We start from the raw sequence: 23,556 nt of genomic DNA on the forward strand, positions 1-23,556 counted from the left end.
TTCTCTACTGTATTCAACTACATGTTTTGAGGGATCAGAATGGAAAATTGTGCATTTTCTAACTCATATGTTAAAATATTCCCTTTTTCTGCTGTGTCCAAAACATGCTTTGTATTCAAATAGCATAGTCGGTCTTTATTGCAGAAAGCTGCTGTTCTGCTTTTACTATCAAGCTGCTAATGAACTAGCTTGTGCCAAAATATGAATGAGTACTAGCACTTGTTCACCTAGAAATGAAATGAATGTTCTGTCTGGCTTCTGGTAACACCGGCTAACTTCTAAACTGTAACCTTACATTACTTATTTGTTTTGAGAAACAGAAGAATAAGAGTTAGATTAAGGGGTTTTTTTGTATGGGAATAATAAAATGCACAAGATCTGCTGTAGTAGGGATGCTGACTACCCATTTAATAACAAGCAATTTTTAAGATGAGTCTGTGTGCACTGCCGTAAGTGTGAATGTGTGTGTGAGCATTTTTAAATCATCAGTTGTGATTTTAAAAAGCATTTTGCAAGCTATAATAACATAGTCATTAACTAGTGCTTTAAATAATTTTTTGAAATACTGATTAGTTTTTCTTGGATTTCCTGACATAATTTGTCATTTTTTTTGGAGTAACCGGAGTCCCACTGTACATCTGGAGATAGCTGATTTGTAATTCATAGATCCTTTGAAATGCTAATATACAAACAGTATATAGAAAATAGCTAGGCTGATGGGCATTAGCTTTTCCATTTTCAGTTGCCTGCCTCAAATACTGTAATCCTAACTGTGAGTCAGACTTCAAAATACTCTGTCAGAATGGGAGAGTATTTAACACGATGAATTTAAATGGTCCATTTAATAGAACTATAGAACTTCTTTTTTTTTTTTTAATTTTTATTTAAATAAAGTTAACTGCAGTAGTTTTTGTGGAGTTTGTTGATTATTCAACACTGGAAAATACATTTGCAGAGCATAGTTTTTCAATGATATTTGCCTTCAAGTAGGATGTGGAGGATGAGGGGAGAAATGTGTACATTCACTTTTTTTTACTACTGTTATTTTTAACAACAAGGAAGTGTACCACAGTTACAAAGTTTTTAACTTTTTGTACTTAGACTTTAAAGTTTAGGTTACACATGAGTTTGTACTGATGAAAGTACAGATAATGATGGCATGTAAGCCCAGTCACGGTATTTGAATCAAGTCTCAGTTGCCCACGTAAGGGAGTGGAGCTCAGTCCATTTTGAGGAAGGAAAGAGTGAGATTGCTGGGGAAAGGAGAGGGTAAAGAATAAGAAAAAAAAAAAATTAAGTTGGTAAAAGTTGCATATTGCAGCTGGTTTCTCCTGGGCCAGATGTATTTATATGAGATTATCGATAGGTAACTAAAAATAACATCTCTTCTTTCCTGACTTAGACTTTATAGGTCTTAAAGCAAGGGACAAATTCTATAATCTGATATGAGCCTATGTGATATAAATGATGCTTTGTTCTAAAAACTTGTATTTGAGTTACTTTAATGATACAATTGCTTGTAAGCCGCCTTTCCTCCTTCTCCAAGGTATTTAAGTGGTAATTTAGCTGGTCCACTCAGGCAGGCAGAGCCAGGAAAATGCGGCAAACCAGAAATGCAAGGAAGAGACCATGTTTTTATCCTGAAAAGGCCAATACTTTCCCCTGTCTCTATTGTCAATTGAGTCTAATAGCTGGTTCACCTTGGACAACCACAACACAAAGGTTGATATGGCAATACTACTTAGTGTGGGCCCCATCAAAATACTGTCTCAAGTGTTCTAGATAAAAACTGCTTTCCTCACCTTTTTTGCTCTTGAATGTTTGGAAAGGAAAAGCGTTCTTCCTGTTCACCTATGGATATAGCATCATTTGGACTCCTGGTGGCTAGCTAGGTACTTCAGGTATTCTATCTAAAGTAGTGGTTGTGTGATGTCTTTCTTTTCCCCAGACTTCGCAATCAAACAAATTTCAATATTAACTTGTAACACGGTATCTGTTCGTAAGTATGCAGTAGTTTCCTGTATGGAAAAGTGTGTGTGCATGTGTTTTAGCATATTGATATTTGCTGTCACTGGTACCTATTGTATGAATCTCTGAAGTACAAAACTAAGTGTCCTGTATTCTGGAAAGGAGAGCTAGACAGAAGGGAACAAAACAAGTCAGCTAAAGGGAATGAGGACTTTCGGTTGTTAACTTTTTGTCTGTATCTGTAAAATGAAAGTTACACCACTCCCTCATCTCATTCAAGCAATTTTGAATATTTATGAATAACTTCATTGTGCTTAACGTAATTAAAACTTTAGTAAGGGAAACTGAAAATTTAGTATTCTGGGTTGGTGAAATGAGTTAGACATGGAGATGTATGATCACTGAATAATGATAAGAAAACAATATAATGCAGTCTCGTCTGTAGAAAGTTAAAACAGTGATCATGTAATTAGAGACTGTATTATGGTGCATATATAGGGGAATAATGTGTTCTGCAGGCAATCTCAGCTCAGCATTTACTAACTTGGAGGACCTGAGTGTGTAATGTTGCTGGCTTTTAACATAAGTTGTATTTGAAAGGGAGAGACAGTAGAAGAGCTACCTTGTGTGTAAACGTAAGTTGGTTCCAGTAATGAACTAATGAGACTAGCTTTTCTGTATTGTTGGCGGGGTTGCTTTGTTGTTCGACTAAAATGACTTTCATCTTCAGATTGCAGTATGACACCAGTAGGTAAAGTACAATCTCTGCACTATCTGCTTTTTCTCTGTCTCCAGAGAGAGGGCTTTTTTTGGATTATTAGTTTTCCACTGTTGCCTGGATGGATGAAGTTAAGCACAATACCTTACAGATTTCTGTTGTATTTTTTTTATCCCTTTGGTAAAAAGGGGGTGGGGGAGGAGAGCTACTGAGATCCTCCATGGGATGACACTTGCTGAGCCAGTTACTTGGCTGTCAGAAATCTGGGATCTTATCAGTCCAGTTTATGAAAATTATTAAGCCTTTGCATGATTTGTATTTCGATCTGTAACCAAGGCAAAATACTAACACTTTCTGAAGCTAACGAGAAAAGTTGTCTTTAGATTCAAATCCTAATTTGTGTTGCAATGTGTCTTATCAATACTCTTCTTCTTAAATATAAAAATGGTGTATTAACTCTGTGGAGGGATCTCCTAACTTGCACAGGGCATGCCTTTCCTGTCTTCACCCTCTCATTTTCCATACTTCCTTTCCCATCCTTCATTCTTTACTCAAGTGCTGGATTAAGTTTCTCATTTGGTAAATATTTTAGTAAAATAAATTAAAATGCTGTTTGGCATAAAGCTTTCTCTGCTCATAGTGCAGGTTTCTGTGGCTCTGTGGTGTCACTTCTCCTTCATCTTTGGACAAAATACAACAAAATTGAGCTTTTGTTGCTTCTGGAAGGGACCAGTTGAGCAGACTAATATCTGTCACTTACTTTATCAGAGGAATTGCTGAACTCCCTGTGGAGATGGGTTATTGCTCAGTTGTAGGTCTGGGTATGGGTATGGAGTGCTTGTGCTGTGGAAGCCTCTTCAGAGGCATCTTGTTCTAGTCTCAGACAGACTACTTGTCCAAAGCCTTTTCCCGCTCCACTTAGTTTGATCTACCTACATACATTGAAACAAATGAGGTTTCAAGGGATTTAAATAAATAATAGTTGTAGGTAGTAATAAGTGCAAGGCAATAGGGATCAGCTAATGTTTGGAGAGTTAATGATGCGGAGTTGTTGTCTTTGCTGGAATAAACTAATTGCTGGATATAGTAAAAAAAAAAAAAAAAAAACAAAAAAAACAAACCATCACTTTAAGAATTTGTTTGGCAAATGCTACAAAAAAAAAGAAATTGGGGGGTTAATCCACACCCTTAAAATGTAGAGGGTTAAACTAACATTTTTAGAAGTTTAATAGTTTCTTTTTTTTTATTATATTGCATTTTTTGGAAGCTTCATCAGGATGGGATATAAAGAAAAGTTATTCTTACTCAAAGACTTTGGAAAGAGCTACTAATTTTATGGCGAGTAGAAGATAAAATTGACGACTGGAGAAGCAGAAAACTCTTAATTTAACCTGTAAAGTAATTAACTATGCCAGGGATAACCACTTGTAGCAAAGACATGAGGGGGAGAGAGTTTGTCTTGTTATTGCAGTCACAGTGATAGTAGAGGTACTTAAGTGGAGTTACAGATAAATATAATATTTCATCTGCTAACCACCAAACAGCCATGCAACAAGAATCTTGTTGATTGAAATAATTTTTAGAGTTTTAAAACTTGAAAAAGTGCAGATTTCTTCAATTTCAAATGTTAAAAGACAAGACTTCATTTCTCAACTGCTACACTCAGATTTACAAGCAAATCTTTTTGTTTTATGACCTCTGTGTATGTGTAAATATAAAAAAAAAAAATTAACATGTCGGTAAACTGGCTGGAGAGAGGTAGAACTATGGTCTGTTTTATACAGTCCAAATATAGTCAAAGTTGTTCTGACTCATTTTTATTTTGACTTTATATTTTATTGATATAATCTCAGAGGATTAAAGTTGAGAAAATAGATTAGCATTATATATATTAGCATAATTTAATTTGTGTATACAGTAAAGCAAGGCTCAATAATTCAACTTTGAGTTCTTACTGGGCTAACTTGGGTGTCAAAATCTCGTCTAAGGAGAAAAAAGGTAACTTTCAGTAGATTTTTTTTAGTTGAACCTTTGTTAATGCAATATGAAGCATAAAGAAGTATCATTAGAATGACCTTTTAGGGGTGATGTAGTGGGACAATAATCTGCCTATGGTTATGTAGAGCAAGTAGTTTAGTCCATTCTGTGTTCCAAAACATCAGCTGCATTTTTGGAAAATCTAAAATTTGTGTTGTGGGTGACCTGATAGATGATGACCTCTTTGAAGAGAAACTAAACTGGGATCCTTTGCCTTCCTTCTCTTGATGTGAGATCTTTCTCTAAAGGGGCATTTTGAGTGGGAGGAAACAGTCAATTCTTGTAGAAGACTTTAAAGTATATCTTATTTATAAGATTTTAAGTATAGGTTTTTCTGCACTTGTTCTTGAAGTTCATTGGCATGATAAGCCATGATGTTTTAGAAGCAGCCGTTACAGTCTATCTGGTATTTTTAGGACATAAGCGTGCTTCACTGACTGTGAAGCTGCGTTGACGTAACGGAAAGTAACAATTCAGAAGCAGTAAATTATTTCAGGTGAATGACTGACAAATTTGAAGTCTTTAGATACAATTTGAGAACACATACCAAGCTAAAGTCGATGTGGTTTGTACCAGAAACTGTAATGTGAGCTTTTACATGGCAGTATGTGGGTAGTCCTGGTCCTTACTAAGAGCTGACTAAATAATGGCTCCTAGTTTTTCTGACCTGCAGGGGTGTTGAGGCTCCCTGGCATGGTGCAGGATGGGATTTGAAAGCTAGGCAGGTCTCCTAATGTCAGCAGCCTGTCAGAAGCCCTTGTGCTCAGTGGTCACCCTGTAACACATTTCACAAATTGAGACTTGCTTTATTTTTATGTGGCAAGCGAGTTATGCATTAAGATAGGAGATGCTTGTTTTATCCCCTTTGTAGGGAAGCGAAGCAGTCATTGCTCGGGTAGCCGCAGGGCTGCTCCAGCCTGGATTTCGATGGTTGTCTTATGCGCTTGGGTCTGCCTGTTACTGTCGTCTTCCCCTCTCAGCTAGGAGCTTTTTTTAGGGAGGCTGGATTTGTAACTCCCTATCAAGGCAGATAATTTTATTTAACAAAGCAAGTATAAGATAATGGACATTCATCAGTGAATGAAGCAAAGTGGTCAGTGTGTGCTGGGGTAATCTGAAAGCACGGGTCTTTTCTTTCCCTAGAGAGACCAGGTGAATCTCATTGCCTCAGTTTGTGCGTTGCTGAAGCTGTGGTTATGCTGTAATTGTTAGTTTGGTACCCTGCCTGAATGTTTGCTTTCTAGCAATTTTCGCTTTACTGGCTGATTGCTCTTTATCATTAGCTAATATTCAACATATTGAACAAGCTGCAACAGTTAAACCACTGAACCCAAGTAAAAAAAAGAACTGGTTTTGTTCCTTTGCTCCTTTGGCTAGGGGAGAGTAGAAGACGATCTACATTATTTCTCTGATTTGTGCACATGTAACTTTCAAGAAAGGCATTTCAACTTGAAGTCTCCTCTGGTTAAGAAGGTTGCTTATTTTCATTAGACTAAGATTTAGGCCTGTACCAACACTGCAGTGGCCTGTGATGCCTCTTCATGTCCTCTGTGTTAACTGGTCCCACAGTATTTGGGGTTTGCTGGTGTCCCTTATCGCTCATGTCCCCTACCAGCCAGCTGGAAAAAGGACGCCTGTAGCTGATGTCAAATTATACGTGTCCTCAGTGAGTAGCCAGCAGCCACAGAGAACCAAGTGGAAGATGGCACTAATGTGGCACTCTGCCTTTTTACATGCCTGCTTGTTTTAATGCAGCTTGATAGAGAGGGGAGTGGAGCTGGCCAAGAATGCAGGGATTCCTTTTCAAATGTAACCAAGCTAAAAATTGCCTTTGGCTCCATAGCAGACATGGAACATTTCACACAAATTGGATTTTTTTTTCATAAAGTCATGATCGGATCTTAGAATTTTCATCCACATTATTAAGGTTTATATTCTAGCTCGTGTTTAGAGCAGATGTTAACAATAACAATTATTGTTTAGAACAAGTTTCCAAAGTATGTGTGGCTTTTATTATTGTTGTCTTTAATATTTTAAAAGAAAATCAATGACATGCTTTTGAAATACATGCTGATTTGTAATGATGACAATGCTGATGACGATGCTGATTTGTAAAATACAGTTCTTTCTGATACATTTTTATGTTAAGCTCCTCTGTACAATGTTCAAAGACTCATGTTGAACTTAAACAGAGGACTTTTGTGTATAGTTAATTTTAGGGGCAATGTTACAGATGTAGACTGAATTGCTAAGGAATATTTTTTGATTGTTTCTTGTATTTAAATAACATTTCACACAGAAGCTTTCACCAGCTGCAAAGAGAATTTAGGAAACCAAACTGTACTACGTTTTAGACATCTGGAGAAGCTTTTACTTATAACTAGTTAGTGGCATATTTGCAGAGGCCATTTAAGCCAGCGCTGTGTCTACCCGCACAAAACAATTTAAGTACATTCCTGGAGATGTTTTTGGTTTTGTTTTTTTTTTTTTTAAACAGGAGAGAGGAGAGGCAATGTCTGACCTGTCATAACATCTAAATAATTTAATTGGAAAAGCCAGCTGTCAAACCTTATGTTACTAAACTATTGAGCAGTATAGCTCTGCAAAACAAATGGGAACATATATTTAGCACTCCCAACTGAAAGTTTGGGAAGCACAAAAACAGTGTGATGCAAGGAGCACTGGAGACACCATCTTGCCAAGGTTGGCAATTTTTATGTAGAGCTAATTATTTACTGTTCATCTGGAAATTTAAACTAAATATGAGCTGCTAATATAGACTTAAAAACTTTAAGGAAATTAAATTTGAACACTTGAATAATGAGATAATAGGTTTGATTTCCTTTAGGCAATGTAATAAATTTGCAATGTATTTTGTCTGACGCATGGATGATAAATGAGGTTTGCAGAAGTGTGTGCACGCAACACAGCAGAATACTTAGAAGCAGTGTGGTGTCATACTCATTTTTTCTGAAGGGTAGAACTTTGTTTGCAGTGCAGGATGATCACGCTAATGCCTAAACAAAATGGAGACATGTTACAAGGGAAGTGCCCTGATATGTACTACAAGAGACTTTTCTTGGGGTTCCCAAAAAACTGTAAATATAAAATGAAGACATGCTTTAGAAATTATTTTAGTTTTATTCTATACAGACCTTATATATTCTTAATTTTTTTAACATTGTCAAGAATTTATGATAGATAAGCAACATGCTATTTAAAAAATTCTTCTATTTCTTTGTATTTTATTTGATACTTTGGAAAAAGAACTGTAGTAGCCTGCTTTTGCATCTCAAGCTGTGTTTAAATAGAAAATCCATGGCTTCTTTTTTTGCATTTAGATTTTCTCTTCAGTCTGCAAAGTTTGCGAGTTGAATCCAGGGAACTGAAAAAAAGTAGTTTCATGTGGAAAGTCTTACAATTTTAGTAAATAAGGATTCCTGTTACGATCATTATCACAGAAAGTTATTCCTTTGGCCTTTCCTTCCTAAATTATATAAAGACTGTTCAGAGATCCAGAGAAGACTTCAGTCAAGTCTATTAATAGGGAAGATTTGAGTTGCCTGTAGAGGAGACAAAGCATGCTTTGAAAGGTACGTGGCAGCATGTGGTTTGCTTGTTTCTTTCTTGTACTCCAGGTCTCATAAATAATGTTAAAGACTACTTAGTCTTTGTTACCAGCAACTCAAAGCATTCAGGACAGTAGGGGGCGGCCTTCCAACCTCATGTTTAAAGAAAAGAAAAAAAGTAAAGTTTGGAGGTAACTTTAATTTAACTTCCAGATTTTGAAACTGCAGCATTACCTTTTGGGCCTTTTTTCATAGCTAGAACAGTTTTGAATTTATTTGTGAATACATCAGAGTGTATATTTAAGTAACTGTAAAGCCTAGAGTTTTGAAATAAATACTAAAATCAGAAGACTGAAAGTCACAGAAAGTGGAATAATGTGACCGAATTATGGAAGGACATGAAAATTGGCACAAGTGTAATTATTCATATGCCAGTTCTGTGTAAATATTGCAGAGCTGCAGAACTTGTGCTCATGTGACTTGATCCTTCTTTGATATTGAGGAGATCTTACTTTGGTGCAGTGCAGTGACATTAACGGTAACATTAATGTAACCATTCTGATTTGGCAAATCCCAGATTTCAAAATACCTTCTCAGAGTTTGCTTTCACTATGGAGAATACTGGAAATATATTTCTTTAACTGGAGTTACCTGCAGATAGCTGTAAACAACAGCTTGTTGTATTGGAAGGATTTTTAATGCTTTTAATTTTTAGGAATAGACCTTCACAGGCTCTCTGTATTTATTTTACAGTCTGGCTTCTGTCTCCTCCAGGATTCATAACTGATATAGATGATGAAATAGGATCAGTATGACTTTGTACTTGAGAAAAGTTAATCTATTGGGAAGTGTGAGAAGACCTTAAATAGTATTGGAAGGAAGAAGAAAGCAAAGAGAGATGATATGTAATTAGCTGTCAACTCTTTAAAAAAAATTTTTTTTTAAAGCTTAAAAAACAAAATAATTATTTACTCCTTATGCACTTAATGTAATATAAAGGAAGAAGTGTCTCAAACTGAAATTCTTCAGGACAATAATCTTATTCTGAAGATCTTATGCAGCTTGTATTAACATAATGTTAGTGTCTAAAAATATAGATAATTATTTTCCTTTACAGAATGTGTTGAAACATATAAAATATGACTGAATTATGATCTCCTAGTCCAGGAATTCACTCATTTTGGGCTGTCATAATGAAGTTCAAGACACAGTATTGGTTGCTTAGAAAAATAGTAAATTATGTTCACTGTAAGCAACCTCTGATGTATATGTTTGGTGATTCAAAAGGTCTACTTTCCCACAGTTGAAAAAAAAATAACAAATTTAGGAAAAATAGTCTCATATAACAAGTGGCAGAAAGAAGGAATAGCAATTAATACAAATTACAGCTTTACATAATCAGAAGAATGATGGTAAATAATGGGCTAAAGTTACTGTGAGTTACATAAGTACTTTAAGAAGCATCTAAATCTTTGTAGCATGGTAAGCCAGTGGAAACCTTCTAATGGAAGGGATAAATTGTTCATCTGTCGATGTTTTCAGTTTAAGACTTGGTGTCTTTCTGGAAAAAGTGATTTTCTGCATCACAGGCTTAATGGGCTCTTTAGAAACAACCTTAAATACAAGCTTTCAGGCAGTGCAGGGACAGATGTACAAGCCAGCTCTGTTGAAGGCAGCAAATTTTGTACAGAGTGTGTCATGGTATACGTCAGTATTTCTATACTATACTTTCCAAAACTGTGTCTGGGGTCACATCAAATCCTAAACCTCAGTCATCCTACCAAGAGAGAACAGAGTTGAGTGAATAAAGAGAAAAACTGGAATGTCTACAAAACTTGACAGGAAGGACAGTTAGGGGAAGCATGAGGGTTTTGTTGCTTACAAGATAATTTGTTTGGAGCTTTGAGCTCAAGTCAGTGGGTTAAAGAGTGTTTACCTTGCAGGAAGGTTGAACGTGTGTGACAACAGCATGTATATTGGCCTAACATCAACGTTGTCATACCCCATGCAATTTTTGTACCTACATGAATATATATTCAGGGCTTTTTATTCAGGACAGTATTTCTGTGTCAGCACCAGTTCACACAAATATGCTGAGTGGAACAATTACAAAGCTGAGGGCCGTGTTAATGCAGTTGTGATTCGAAGGGGTTTTACTATACATTTTTGGTTTTTAAGAGTACTTGATCAGTTTGATTCCATATAAATAAGGTACAATCTCATACAAGAGCTGAGAAATACCAGCTCCATTAGCGGTGGGTCATAACGTGCAGGCTGTCCTACCAAGGTGACAAAAAGTGGTGGATTTTCAGTTTATTTGAGTATCCTGCTCTAGGGGTTGTCTTCCATCAGGCCTTGCTGGAATCTGAATCAGAGAACTGTGAAGCAGCACAACTGAATTCTGCTTTCCAAATATATCTCAACCAGTTTAGTAGCATGAATAGTTAAGAGAGAGAATTAAAGAGCCGTCAGCCTTTAATTAGCCTATCTGATTCTTAACTCTTGGCTCCAAAGCAGTGCTTTCCCATAATAATGCATTAAGATTGAACCGCGTAATTAAAATACTTTTTATCTAAATGAGAAAGTTGTACTTCTTGCAAGTTGTTCTTGAGAATTTATTTGTGGAACGTAATTATTCTGTGCATTCCCTGTTAATGTAAGTAGGTGGTTATTAATTTGCTTACTATGGAGTCTCAAAGGCAGGAGGTCCTTATGCAGTAGGAGTTTACAGGCTCCTTAAAGTTTTAGGAGTTAGAATTGCTCGAAAAGTGCATGGTCTCAGCCCTGTGGAAGAGCTTACTACCTCCTACAAAAGAGTTTCTGATATCTGGTCCCTTCTTGTTGTTAGTGATTTTATCTGAGCAGTTTTACTATTCTTAGGGGGCAGGTTTTGGAAAAAATCTGTCCGGATATCATGGAATTAACTTTCATGGAATAAACTTTTCATGGGTTTAACCTGGCTGGAGTGAGAACTATTTTAATTATTTCAAAGAAAACATTGAGATCATGGCATGTATCACATTTTACAACCAGAGGACTAAAAACTTCTTTAGGTTGGGAAGGCTTTGGCTATACCTATATTAGCAAGTAATCTGCAGTGGGAATGGATCCATAGAAGAAAAACAGTGGGTGCTGAGGACTAGGTGGCCACAGCCTGTATTTTTTCAGAGGTAATACTTTAAGCGGACTCTGTTCTGATTCCAGGGAATGTTGGAACAGTAAATCACTGTTGGAGCACATCTTCCATTTTAATTTCATCAGAAAGTAGTGCAGTTCATATAGTTTAAGACTGCTCCAAAATGAAAAAAATATGTACAAGAATATACAATGGATTAAACTTTGTCATACATATAGCTACTTCATTAAAATCACTGTATAGAAGTATATATTTTCATTTATGGCATGAACGCATAAATGAAAACTATGAGCAGATCTGAGGCCGTTAATAGTATAAAATATAAATAATCCCCCTTTGTTGGGGAAGGAAAATGGTTATTTTCATTGAACTGGATAAAATAATAGATTGTTTCTTTTGTGTTTATATCATAAACAAATGGAAAAAATTACCTTAACTTTTCCAAATACTTGAGAGTAAAAAAAAAAAAACAACCTTGTATAAACTTGTTTTTCATAGATCCAGAGACTAGTAAATTGTGGTACAAGTCCAAGAGATACTTCAGATGTTGTTTTACAAAATGACTACAAAGTTCTCATAACATTTGGAGGGGTGAAGGGCTTTTAGGAAAACTCACATGACAACAGGATAGAATTGCTATTAAATTGTTGTTTGAAGTAGAAAGGATGTGTATTTTGAAAGAGGACTACTTTCAAGAAGCAGCTTTGTGCACGTAATACTCAAAGCTTACCATTTTGAGGCAGTGTCTACCAAATACAAAAAAGATGGGGGAAGATTTCCTGATGACATCATCTGTAAACAGAGAGATATAATCTGTAATCTGTGTTACTACAGCATAGTAATGATCAACTTGTTACTTTCAAATTTCCTCTTCTTTCTGTGGTGAATGCAAACACAGTTGCTGAAAGACCATTCAGTTAAGTAGTTTAAATGCTTCTAGTTTCTGTGTCACAGTGAAATCTGTTCGGTTTGTTGTAACCAACTAATAATATAATGTCAACAGTGCAAGTGGACTAGAGGAGCAGAACTTCTGTAAGCAAATGCAGACCGACTAGACCTCCCCTGGACCTAAGTTCTGGTAGTTTTTCTGTGGTAAAATACTGAGAGGTGAACAGGTTATCCTTTCAATGTGAGCCTCTTATTGTCTAGCATTTCTAACCCTTGTTCCCCTGTCATGCTTACAAACAAACAAAAACAAGCCTCTTGGATAAACAACTGCATTTGAAAGCAAAATGGAAAATCCTTTCCTGTCTATCCTGAAATATCTAGTTCTACTTTGTGTACTCCTTATGCAACTCTCCCGGTCTCTGACGGTGGAATTACAATAATGAGAGATTTTGCTGTATTTGAGCTGATAATTTTTGTAAAAATTAAGCACTCCTGTACAGTGAACGACAGTCTAGAGCTGGGCAACTTGGGAGAAAACTTGGCCAAGATAACTGAGTTTGACACCTTCCTTAAGTATTAGCTCCCACCTAAAACCAGTGGCAACTCTTAATGGCATAAGGGGCTAATTAACATAAATGGGTGGCATATGGTTTTCTGCACTACTTTACAGAGAGGTAGTCACATATTGCTGGAAATTTGTTTGCCAGTTAAGGAGCAGACTAGTGTCGGGCCCCAGGAGAGCCAGTTCATCATCGGGGGCAGGGACAGCCGGAGGTGGGGTGCGGTGGGGTAGGCTTGCAGGAAGGCCGGGCTGGCCAAGTGGGGAGCTCCTCAGTGAGCTCCCTTGCAGAAAGGGAGCGTAGGGAAGGTGGAAGTGGGGATGGATGATGCTGGAGGAATTTAGAAACACTAAACATGTAGGTATGGGATTAAGAAAGGCAAAGCTCAGGCAGAACAGCGGCCGGGGAAGTTATGGAGGCCGGTGGGAAGGGCTTGTAAAGGCCAGTGACAGCAGAGGGGAGCGTGGTAATGCAAAGTATGGCTAGGAAATGTCTGTGTACCAATTCAGACACGATAAAGACATGCAAATCGATTTGGTTTTCTACACTAATACTTTTATGCTAAATTGTATTCATTTGAGCAATATGCAATGTGAAGCATAGTCTCTGTAGGCATTATGGGTTCAAGCCTTGTTCTAGCAGTACTACACTGAGCAGAAAGCTCATTTGCACCAGGCTGTTTGTCTACTTTTACAGTCTGGCTGAAATAACTGGGAGGTGCAAACTCCAGCTTGTCACTGGACAAGAGATAAATGTTAACATAGCATTCTTCTGGTTCACTCAGCTCTTTTGTTATAGTAAAGAGCATACAGGAACATTTATCTTGCAAAAAAATGCATAATTTCAGCGAGGATTAGTTGCCTTTTCAAAAGGCCGACCAGCTGCTTCAAGTAGAGTACCATAAAAATGTTTTGGAAAAAAAAATATATTCCAGGAAGCTTTGAGGCATGAAAAATTTAAAGGATAAGTAAAAATAAATAGCAAATGGAGTTTGTCATTTACTCTGTGCATGCAGCGGACATATATTTGTATATACTACAGTGACAGCTAAAATTAGCACCTTTTCTTTTCCACAAGAGGCAAGGGGCTGTTTGAAGTCAGGATATTAAAGGAATTAAATTGATTCCAAAAGAATTTCAAGGGAGTGAGAGGGTTTCAGGAGAAGGAGAACACAGTACCGGTCCCAAATCAAGCTTAGTGAAAGTCCCTCCAGGTCCTGGCAACAAGAGTTTGCAGGGAATACTTGAGAAGGATGTGTGACAGAGATGTTGTGTTCATCCGGAAGGTTAGACAGGCACCCAAACATTTACAAAATAGTGGAAGTGACAGAAAATAAACCTAAAAACACTTTCTCAGCAGGTAGTGGAATGTCGGATGCTATCTCAGATTTTTAAAATCAAATTCAGATAGGAGAGCTGTGTGTGGTTACTCTCTTTTTAAAATATCATTGACAGGGTCATTTTAATTTTAGACCTTGTACTTTTTTGGCGGGAGTACATTAACACTTGATCATAATGGAAAGCAAACCATGCTCAGATAAAAAGTCATGCCTGTCAACCTTGATAGGTTTTCATCAAAAAATGCAGCAACCTTTTCATTTGCAACTCTGTGTTTTCCCATTGCCCAATTTTTGGCAGCGAAATATTTGAGAGATTAAAGGAATGTTTCTTCATGCTGATCTCACCAAGAGTAATCTTACCAAGTCACTCCCTTGTTCAGAGTCATTTGCTGGCTTTGCTCCTTCTGTATCATGTTCAAACTCCTCACCTTCAAAGCGCAGTAAGAGTTTGCTCTTGGCAATCTCATTTCTCATTTATTCTTTTCAATTTTTTTCAGTCTGTCTTCTCACCTGGAATTCCCTCTCCTTTTCTTGGCGCAACAAGTAAATATATTCGTTTTCACATCATAGTGAGGGAAGCTTGTTTACGTTCATTTTCGAAGTGTAAAAGCCTTTAGAACAATACAGAGCATTACTCTTAAATTTTTACATTGTCGATAAACCCTCTGGAGCTTTTGATACTTGTGTTAAAATATCAGCTCCCTGAAGTAGGGACAGGGCCTCCTGTGTTCCAGTGCTTCGTTGATAAACCAAATGTTCCAATCTTCTGCACTAAGTAGATTAACTTTTTTTTTAAGTGAGCAAACAGAATGTGTTTCGTAACGTGATTTCTAAAGTGGTGTTACAAAGTGCAGATTTGTGAGAGAATTTTAAATGTGGTCAATAAAATAGATCTACTTTTCCAATATTGATGGCTTATGTTTAATGCAAAAATGAAAGAGAAGATAGCCATGTTAAGACTGGTAGACGACATAGATATTTCTATTTGTTTCTTACCATTCCTCCAGTATAGCACAACCTAGTGGTACCACTTTAATAATGGAAACTTTTCTAGGTGTTAGCAATACCCTACGGGGTTGTGTAGACTCCCTTTTATTTCTTTCAAAGGCAGTGAGGTTTTGTGTTAATGCATTTAAAAAAAAAAAAAAAGAGAGACTGTATTAAGCAAAAGAAGGGAGATATTTCTTAGCATTGCAAGATGGTTCCTTTCTCCGAGACTGCTGTTGACTGTGTCCCTATATCTTTGTTAACTACTACATATGCTGCAGAAATTCTCACCAGCTGTCATGTACAGTATGTCTGCCATAGTGACTATATAGATTACAGCAAGATGTTGTTTTGTGAGTGTTTTGTTGAATTAATATTTTTTTCTTTCTGGTGACCAATAAAGGTTGTTATAAGGTTAGATGGTGTTTCAGTTAGTAGGACAGATTTCAAATGATAACAGTTGCGGTTATTGATGCTTTATTTGTTTGTGGAAGGGTATATGAAGGTCTGTGGCATCTCTAGCTGCCTCCCATAAAGCCAGTGGGAAAGAACACTATTCTGAGTTTACGTGAAAATTTCTATTTAATGTGGACTTGGAGCTCAGAATGGCACACATATTGCTGGGGAATTTAATTATTTGGCCGTTTAAGCAATTGCATATATGGCTTTTGACAGGGAGAGTAAATTCCAGATGACTGTATTAGAAGGATAAGTATGAATTTAGGCAGCAGCAAAAGGATGCCAAAGATGTGTAATTTCCAGTTTATGTGGAAACTAAAATGAAGAGTGAAAAGGGAAGGCTACACAATAGCCAGGTAAGAATGAATTTAGGGAAAGAATTTAATACTCAGATTTGGTCTGTATTTTTGGTAGTTTTCGGGGGGGGGGGGGTTGCCTCTTCTGTAGGTGCTGTTTTGTGATTTTATGTTCATATAACAAACAAGCAAAAAAAGCAAGTGATATTTAAGAATCTGTATTGGCACAAGAAAGTTGTCACACTTCCCATAACAGATTTTGGATTGGGAGTGAATAGTTACGAAAGGCATTTACTGGGTGACTAGGCAAAACGAGGCTTCTTGCTAAACACAGAAGTACTATCTAGCAATTAGGTATTTTGAACAGTCAAATAGTTCTGTATTCTGAGCTTCAGTGATATATATCTTAGAAAACTACTTCAGACATACTATTTCTAAGTCTTTTACCAGGTCTTTGATAGGCTCTTGACCTTCATATACTTTATCCTATGTGGTATTTTTTTTATTTCTTTGCTTCTTTTATCGCTACATTTTTCCAATTCACTTTTCTTCTTCTCTTCTCCCCCTCCCCTCCCCCCCCCCCCCCCCGAAAAAAAAAAAGTCTTTTCCTTATGACTGTAAAGATGAGCCACTTTTCTCAAGCTGGCTAGAAAAATAAAAGTGCAGCAGTGGATCAGTAATCTACTACATCTATTTTCCATTTTCCAAAGTGTTCTTTAAAAAGATAAAGTTAATACCTGTGAGATAAGTTTCTTGCACTTTTATAGGTGTATGCAGAGAAAGTGGAAACAGCAAAACTTTCCAAAGCACTTAGTAGTCCTACTACCCAGTCTCACAATTGTACTGCTCCTCTAGATGTATGCTTGCCAAGAGGGGTGGGTGTCTTTCTTTTTCATTCTTCTTGGAGTATGCAGTATTCTGGTCTTAGAAGCCATAGGTGATATTACATGAAAACAGAATGCATTGGAAAATACACTAGTAGAAGAGTTTAAGTGGAATGGAATGAACTTAGGCTGCATATCAACTTGACGTGCTTAAAGAGATTAGGAGATCCACACTGCTGTACAATGGCAGTGGGACAAGAAAAATTAAGTTTGATGGAGACATCAAACACCAGTGAGTCGTAACATACCAAGAGAAAACCTGTGGGGATAGTAGCATTTTCAGACTGACCAGTGAGGTTGGTATAACAGCTTATACGAGCAGATCTTTAAAGCAAATTGTTGCTTTTGGAAAGAACTATTTTATATAAACATCTTAGCTCTAGGTAGTGCACAGTTTAAAGTTTTGTTTAGATTCTTACAAGGATCTGTTTTTTTCAAAGCAAAATGATTTTGTAGTAAACAATCAAAAGCTTTCTAAAGACTCGGAATGAAATTGTTTGATATACATTGGCTTTCCTTTTCAAAATCAATGGGAATACAGACCCAAATTCTCTTCTGATCTTGAAAGTTCAGAAAAAGAAAACCTTCTCAATTTTTCCTGTGCAGAGCAGTTTCCTCACACTTCTTTTTTTTTGCCTGCGGAAAGAAGCAATCTTTAACCTGTCAGGTGCATACAGTTAAAATACTTGGGGACATGCAGTGTGCAGGGTATAATTATTTTCTCCTCTCCACTTCTGCCTATTTCTTACGTACTTGTTTGGTTATTTTGAGAGCTTAGTTTAGCGGAAAGTGTTCAAAATTTTCTTTATTTAACAAACCTCAGAAAAGTAAGTAGCTGAGAACTTTGCATTTCAGATAGGCAAAGGAAAGAAGGCATCATTCTGAAGACACTCATTTTTTCATTTGAAAAAAAGTTTTCGAAAACACAGGTATTGCACAGAAAGAGACTGGGCTAAGTGCCTTTGGAAAGCTTTGTAAATGTCCCTTTCTAACCTTCCACATTATTTAGTCTGATTGCTTAGGCCTTAAGGCAACATTTTTAAATTCCTTTCATTCTCCTGTATTCTAGCTTTTAATTTCAAAACAACTTTGTGGGAGAGAGTTGTTCATACTTATATTAAACAATCTTATATTTATTTCTTGACATCAGACAAGAAAAAATGCTAAAATGTTTTCTTCTAAAAGCTGTTAAGACAGAGGAAACAAAAAGGACTTTCATAAACTGGCTACTTTAAGTAGGTCATTGATAGTTTACCTCAAAAGAACACATAAAAATTGTTTACATGAGGAGAGGAGCTGCCCTTCTATTACAAAATACTGGGTTTCTCTGAGCCTGTGCTGTGAAGTTCTTCTGCAAGTTACCAAGTGCAAAGTTAACGATAAAGTCCTCAAAAGAGTCAGGCAAAGGGCTCTAGGAGTGCTTGGCATTTCAACCTGTGTTAGATGGCTGAAATCTGGAAATTAATAAAGAGTATTCTGGTATGTCACACACTATTACATCTAGAGCTAGTACTGGTGTTAGTTGTCATGTATAAGCATTAGAGAAAATTTACCATATTCTGTGATAGCTAGTAGCAGAGAAGCTTTGCAGGTCTACTAAATGAATTTTAACTTGATGGTCGAATTAAATAATTGTAAAAATATCCCATTTCTTCGTTTATCAGGAACCTAAAATTTTTACTGATTGCAGTTGTTCAGCTTTTCCAAAAGTGTAACAAATATGTTGGCTTGATTGTATTTTTTATCCTGCATCCTGTTTTTTTCCTAAAGTAATCTTTCTTCAAAATGATTATTGTTATGTGGGTCACAGTTAAGTTACACACAGGGTTTCAAACCTGGTCTCTTTAATCAGGGTAACCTGGCTAGCTAGTTTCCTCTCAATGCATGACTTCTACTTTTATTAAAATCAAAAACTGTACCAAGCTGCGACTAACCATATTTGAATATGGCATTTCAAAACAACTACAATTTTTTTACTGTTTTAAGTCAAATGTTTGGTTATTTATTTTATGTGTTTTATTTAGTACAACTGTATCATTAGAAACTAGTTGAAATGAATATACTTTCCAACATTAACGTTGCTCACTTCCTTAATCTAGTGAACTGTCACATAAAAAATACTGTTTCACTATATTCAGCAGAGCAATAGTAATCCATATCAGATGATACCAAAGGTTTGTCTTTATGGTTATTACAGCATACTGGCAACTTGATACAGCCTCCTGACAAAAAAAATCTTACATTTTTATCATTCAGATAGCAGGAACCTCAGAGGCACTTTAACTAGAAGTAATTTCATTTGCACTGATGACCTCTGCAATCTTCCAAGATAGTTCTGATGGTAGAAGTATGTAAAATTGATTCTGCTAACAGTTTAGTGTCAGATACAGATTAGTAATGCTTGAGTTAGCCTTTCTTTGAGCAAATCTGACCTCGTTTGTATTGTTCCTTATATGAGAAAAAAAAATGCGGGAGCCAGCTTTAACATTCTTCTTGGATTACGGAGACACTTTGTGTTCTGGAACTCAAAAAGAAATGGGGAGACTTAGTTTCAAATGTTACCTCCTCTAGGTTGGTCTGTTCTGGAAAACTGAGTATTGAATTTGTTCAGGTGAAAGCAGTATACCTGTAGTTTAACATAGGGAGCATGTTTCCTTCCTTTAGAAGGAAATCCTGCTGAAGGAAACACATCTTTTAATAAAAGCCGTTTAAGAAGGTCTTTGGTGAAATATTCTTATAAGCTCTGTGTCTCAAAATATGTGAAAATTTAAATGCAGGTACAGAAAGAACAAAGGAGGCTGAAACAAAGAAAATGGAACTAGACAGATCAGATGGTTTTAAATTAAGACTTGAAAACAGGTATTGGAGCCAGCAAGATGAAAGAGACATGAAAAAAATATAGGTGCAAAATGGGATGTCCTTGCATGTAGGACTGGACAGCTTGGTAAAGGCCAAAGAAGGCAAGAAAGCAAAAATATACATTAAAAAAAGTGATAAAAAGGATGCATTTGAAAGATTTGAGTCATGAAGACAACAATATGAAAGAGAATGGACTAGAAGATTAGAAGAAGCAATATTGTCATTCAAAAGATTTGAATGACTTAGGAGTCTGAAGAGGAAATCTTTGGTATACCTGTACCTACTGGAGAATGTACACGTAAAGAACTCAGTCGACCCAAATCTGCCTTGCAAACAAGTTGGCTGCAGCCTATTAACAAGCTCCTTTCCTTGTGTAAAGGCAACTTTTATTGGCAACCAAGTATGTCTTACAATACTGGTTCCTTGGGGGAAAAAATGTTAGACTCATAAAAGCACCTCTGTAGCACTAGACTTACTGTACTTACGATTGCTGTGTAATTGGAGATTTTTTGTAATAGTTTCTCATCTTGTCCTGTTTATTAATGTGACTGTTGGTTTGATTTAGGAACTGCATGGAAAGAAAATAAAAAGATAGATGAAGAAAAATAATTTTTCTGTCTTTACTTGTAAGAAAATTGCAAATAACTGATGATTATTAAAGATCCTCTTAGAACATGGATCAAAATGATAGTAACTTCCAGTTTTTAGATTTTCTGTAAAGAAAGGCAGAAGTTATTTAGGAAAGCTAGGCATAAAAACTGCTGCTGAGGTGTCCGAGCAGGCCAGCTTTTTTGGAGGCTGATAGCGCTTTGGTTGTGCACATAGACAGTTTCAGAAATCTTTTTTGTCTGTCCTACTACTAACATAAACAGTACTTCTGTAGAAAGAAGACTTCCTGGCCTCTTGAAGACACTCAGTGTCTGAGAACCTCAAACAGGTGAAAATGGCATAGATATTCTGAGTGAATTCAACTGGTTCACAGGGAAGCCCAGGCCACATCCCAGTCTCGCAGCCGGAGAACAGGGAATGCCTTGCTTGCTTGGAAAAGTGACAACCAGCAGCACCGCAGCCGGGAAGGATTGGAAGCAAACGGAGATGCAGATGACCCAGTATCAGTTCCATTCATTTCCTTGGGAGGGGATTTACTATTTTGCTACTTTAGCTTATGCCGGTTCTCCAAATGCAGTAAGTTATACAATGAACACTGTTTTATGCCAGTGTAAGCATATTTACATTTGGGCTTCTGCCACAGAAACTCCTTTTTAAAAGGAAATCAGATCTCGTGTTTCTGTGCAGGCCTAAGTTTCTCTTGGCTTAAGCTCATGAAAAATACATACAGTTGCATATTGTCCGTTAAAAAAGTAAGAGTAAAGTTCGAAATAAGGTGACTGAAGACAAAGTATAAATCCAAAGAGGAAAATTGTAAGCGAATTCTGTAGGTTTCTAAGACAAAATATCTGGGTTGGGAGAAGAAATCCGGGGCACCCGAGCCTCATATATATGAATGCATATGCATTTTTCATATTCTTGTTAAGCTGTTTGTTTTGATGTCATCATATATTATTAATTTTATTTTCTTTAAAGGAATCTGGCATGTGAAATGTATGTACATCCATGCCTTAGCTAAAAATGAATTTAAACAGTTTGTATGTCAGCAGTAGTATTACAAGTTCAAATATTTTTGCATAAGGATTTTGCATAAGGACTGAGGAAATAATTCTAAGAAACCTATTTTTTGTGGAGTCTTTCTGAGTTTTATATTTTAATTTCCTAAAATGGTTTTTGTCTGGGTTTTTTTGTTGTTGTTGTTGCTTTCTCAAAGAGCTGGCAGGGTAAATGGCAGCTGTAAACCTAAGGGTAGGCTGCAAAGTTTTTCTTCCAAAGCCTTCCTTTCATGTTTAGCCAAGTGAGAGACACGGAGTGAAATGTAAACTCTGGCTCGGCGTATCCTCATGGCCTTCTCTCCTGGTGAACAGCCAGAGGGGCAGAAGGGGGGCCGAAGCCGTCCAAGACTGCTAACTGCAATGGCCCGGAAGGCACCGGCTGTAAGCTGCGGCTCCCAGGTTGCTCAGAGGAGGAGGAATGTGAAGATGGTGCTCTAGGGCCCTTGATACCGTACCTCTGAGAATGGCACTCCCCATCGTACCTGCTCCTTCTCACTTCATCCTCCCCCTGGGACAGAAGGAGAAGGCATTCGCTTTACTTCTCTTCCGAGTTGTCTAACCGTTTCTCTTTAATCCCTGGCAGTCTGACTGAGAACTAAGCGTGTGTTTTGTTGAACTTTGTTCTGTTTGAAATTACGGACTGGAACCATTTTTATTTAACGTGGGAAACAAGCTTTGCAGAAACTCAACCTATACTCTGGGAAAGGAACTTCCTATAAAATATAAACAGATGTTTGTACGTTTGAGTGAAGGTTTGTTCATGGGAGGCTTTGTGATAAACTGCGTAAATGCAATATCGAGTTCTAACAATTAAATGATGACTAATTGATGAGTTTGATCACTTTGACATGATCTGCTGCGCTGGCACTCCTGGTTTGTTTTGGTTTTGTTTGTTTTTGAAAAGATTTTTTTTTTTCCCAGCTGTATTTTATGCACACAGCTAATTTTAAAGTTCTTCCTCAGTATGGGGACATAGAAAGCTTTCTCCCAGGACAACGGGGTGATTCTTGGGAGAACTCCAGCTATTCCCTCCAGTGCAAGGGAGATGCATATGTCTTGTAGTAGCCATAATTGCTTGGGGCCCTTTTTCTACCAAGTAATTCTTTGGCTCCTAATCACTGAAGGGCTGTAATTTTGTTTGTTTGTTTGTTTGTTTGTTATTGGGGTGGAAATGGATAAGCAAACAGTGTTTCCTCTCCTGTGTAGACCTGTGTTTCTTTTTGCTTCCAACCTGCCCCCTCCCCCCCAGTTCTCTCTCTGCGCTTGTCCACACTACATCTACACTGACTGCTTCCTTCATTCTGTCTGTTTACTTTGCAGAGAGCATAGGACTAAAAAATACATACACACATACAGTATTTTTAATTCTTCTATTGTGGCCATGAATTTCCCCCTCAGTCAGTTGGGGCCCACAAATTCTCTAGTTGATGTCTTAGTCTTTTTCCATATCCAGGTTTCTACAGAGTATGCCAGTGGTGTTTACATTCTGCAATGATGCAGTTAAGTGTTATCATGAAGAAAAATATTGTTTGCTTCAGTCTGAAGTTCACCAGTTTTTGTGAACAATTGCATAGATCCTGCTAATATAATAGTTCTAGTATCCATCCCAGATGCAATAGAATGAACTGTGATTTTCCTGTATTCATGTGTAAATCATACTCATCTGTACCTATGTATGTACATATGGTTTTCCTTTGACTGTTTGGTAGAGAAAGAAAATTATTAAATAAGCTAATCTTTAAGATATTATTTATCCATTCACAAAATTAATAATCTGTTTAGAAAATCATACACAAAAATTAAAGATGTCCAAACAAATTGGATTATATTGAAAGACAAAATTTTAAGTGTTAAATGTGAAATAAATTATCAAGCACTCTGTCTTCTGACCAATGACACAGACTCAAAGTGGTAATTCATTCTGAGAATTTCCTTGCATTGTGTGTGTACCTCTTGAGATATTGCAAGTCCACTGCAATTTACAATCTGAGTTGATAGAAGACTTGAGAGTAGAGACATACCATGGTGTAGATGTGGCGAATAATATCACCAACATTGAATTTCATTAAAATTTGCCTTTTCCATAAGGGATAGCATTAAAGATGTGAAATACTGTGCTCTAGTTGACTATAAATGCTGTCTTTGCTGTGGAAAGACTGTCTTAGTAATGCAGGTTACTGCTGTTTGCATCA

The 23,556-nt window shown here is 36.8% G+C and overlaps 1 protein-coding gene across 2 annotated transcripts in view; it reads left to right on the forward strand.

Annotated features, from left to right (window-relative positions):
• The window catches only part of SH3RF1 (SH3 domain containing ring finger 1), an 87,491-nt gene that overhangs the window by 29,235 nt on the left and 34,700 nt on the right, over positions 1-23,556 (forward strand). The window lies entirely within an intron of this gene.

The sequence above is a fragment of the Gymnogyps californianus genome, chromosome 4 (assembly GCF_018139145.2).
Source record: "Gymnogyps californianus isolate 813 chromosome 4, ASM1813914v2, whole genome shotgun sequence".
Classification (NCBI taxonomy): Eukaryota; Metazoa; Chordata; class Aves; order Accipitriformes; family Cathartidae; genus Gymnogyps; species Gymnogyps californianus.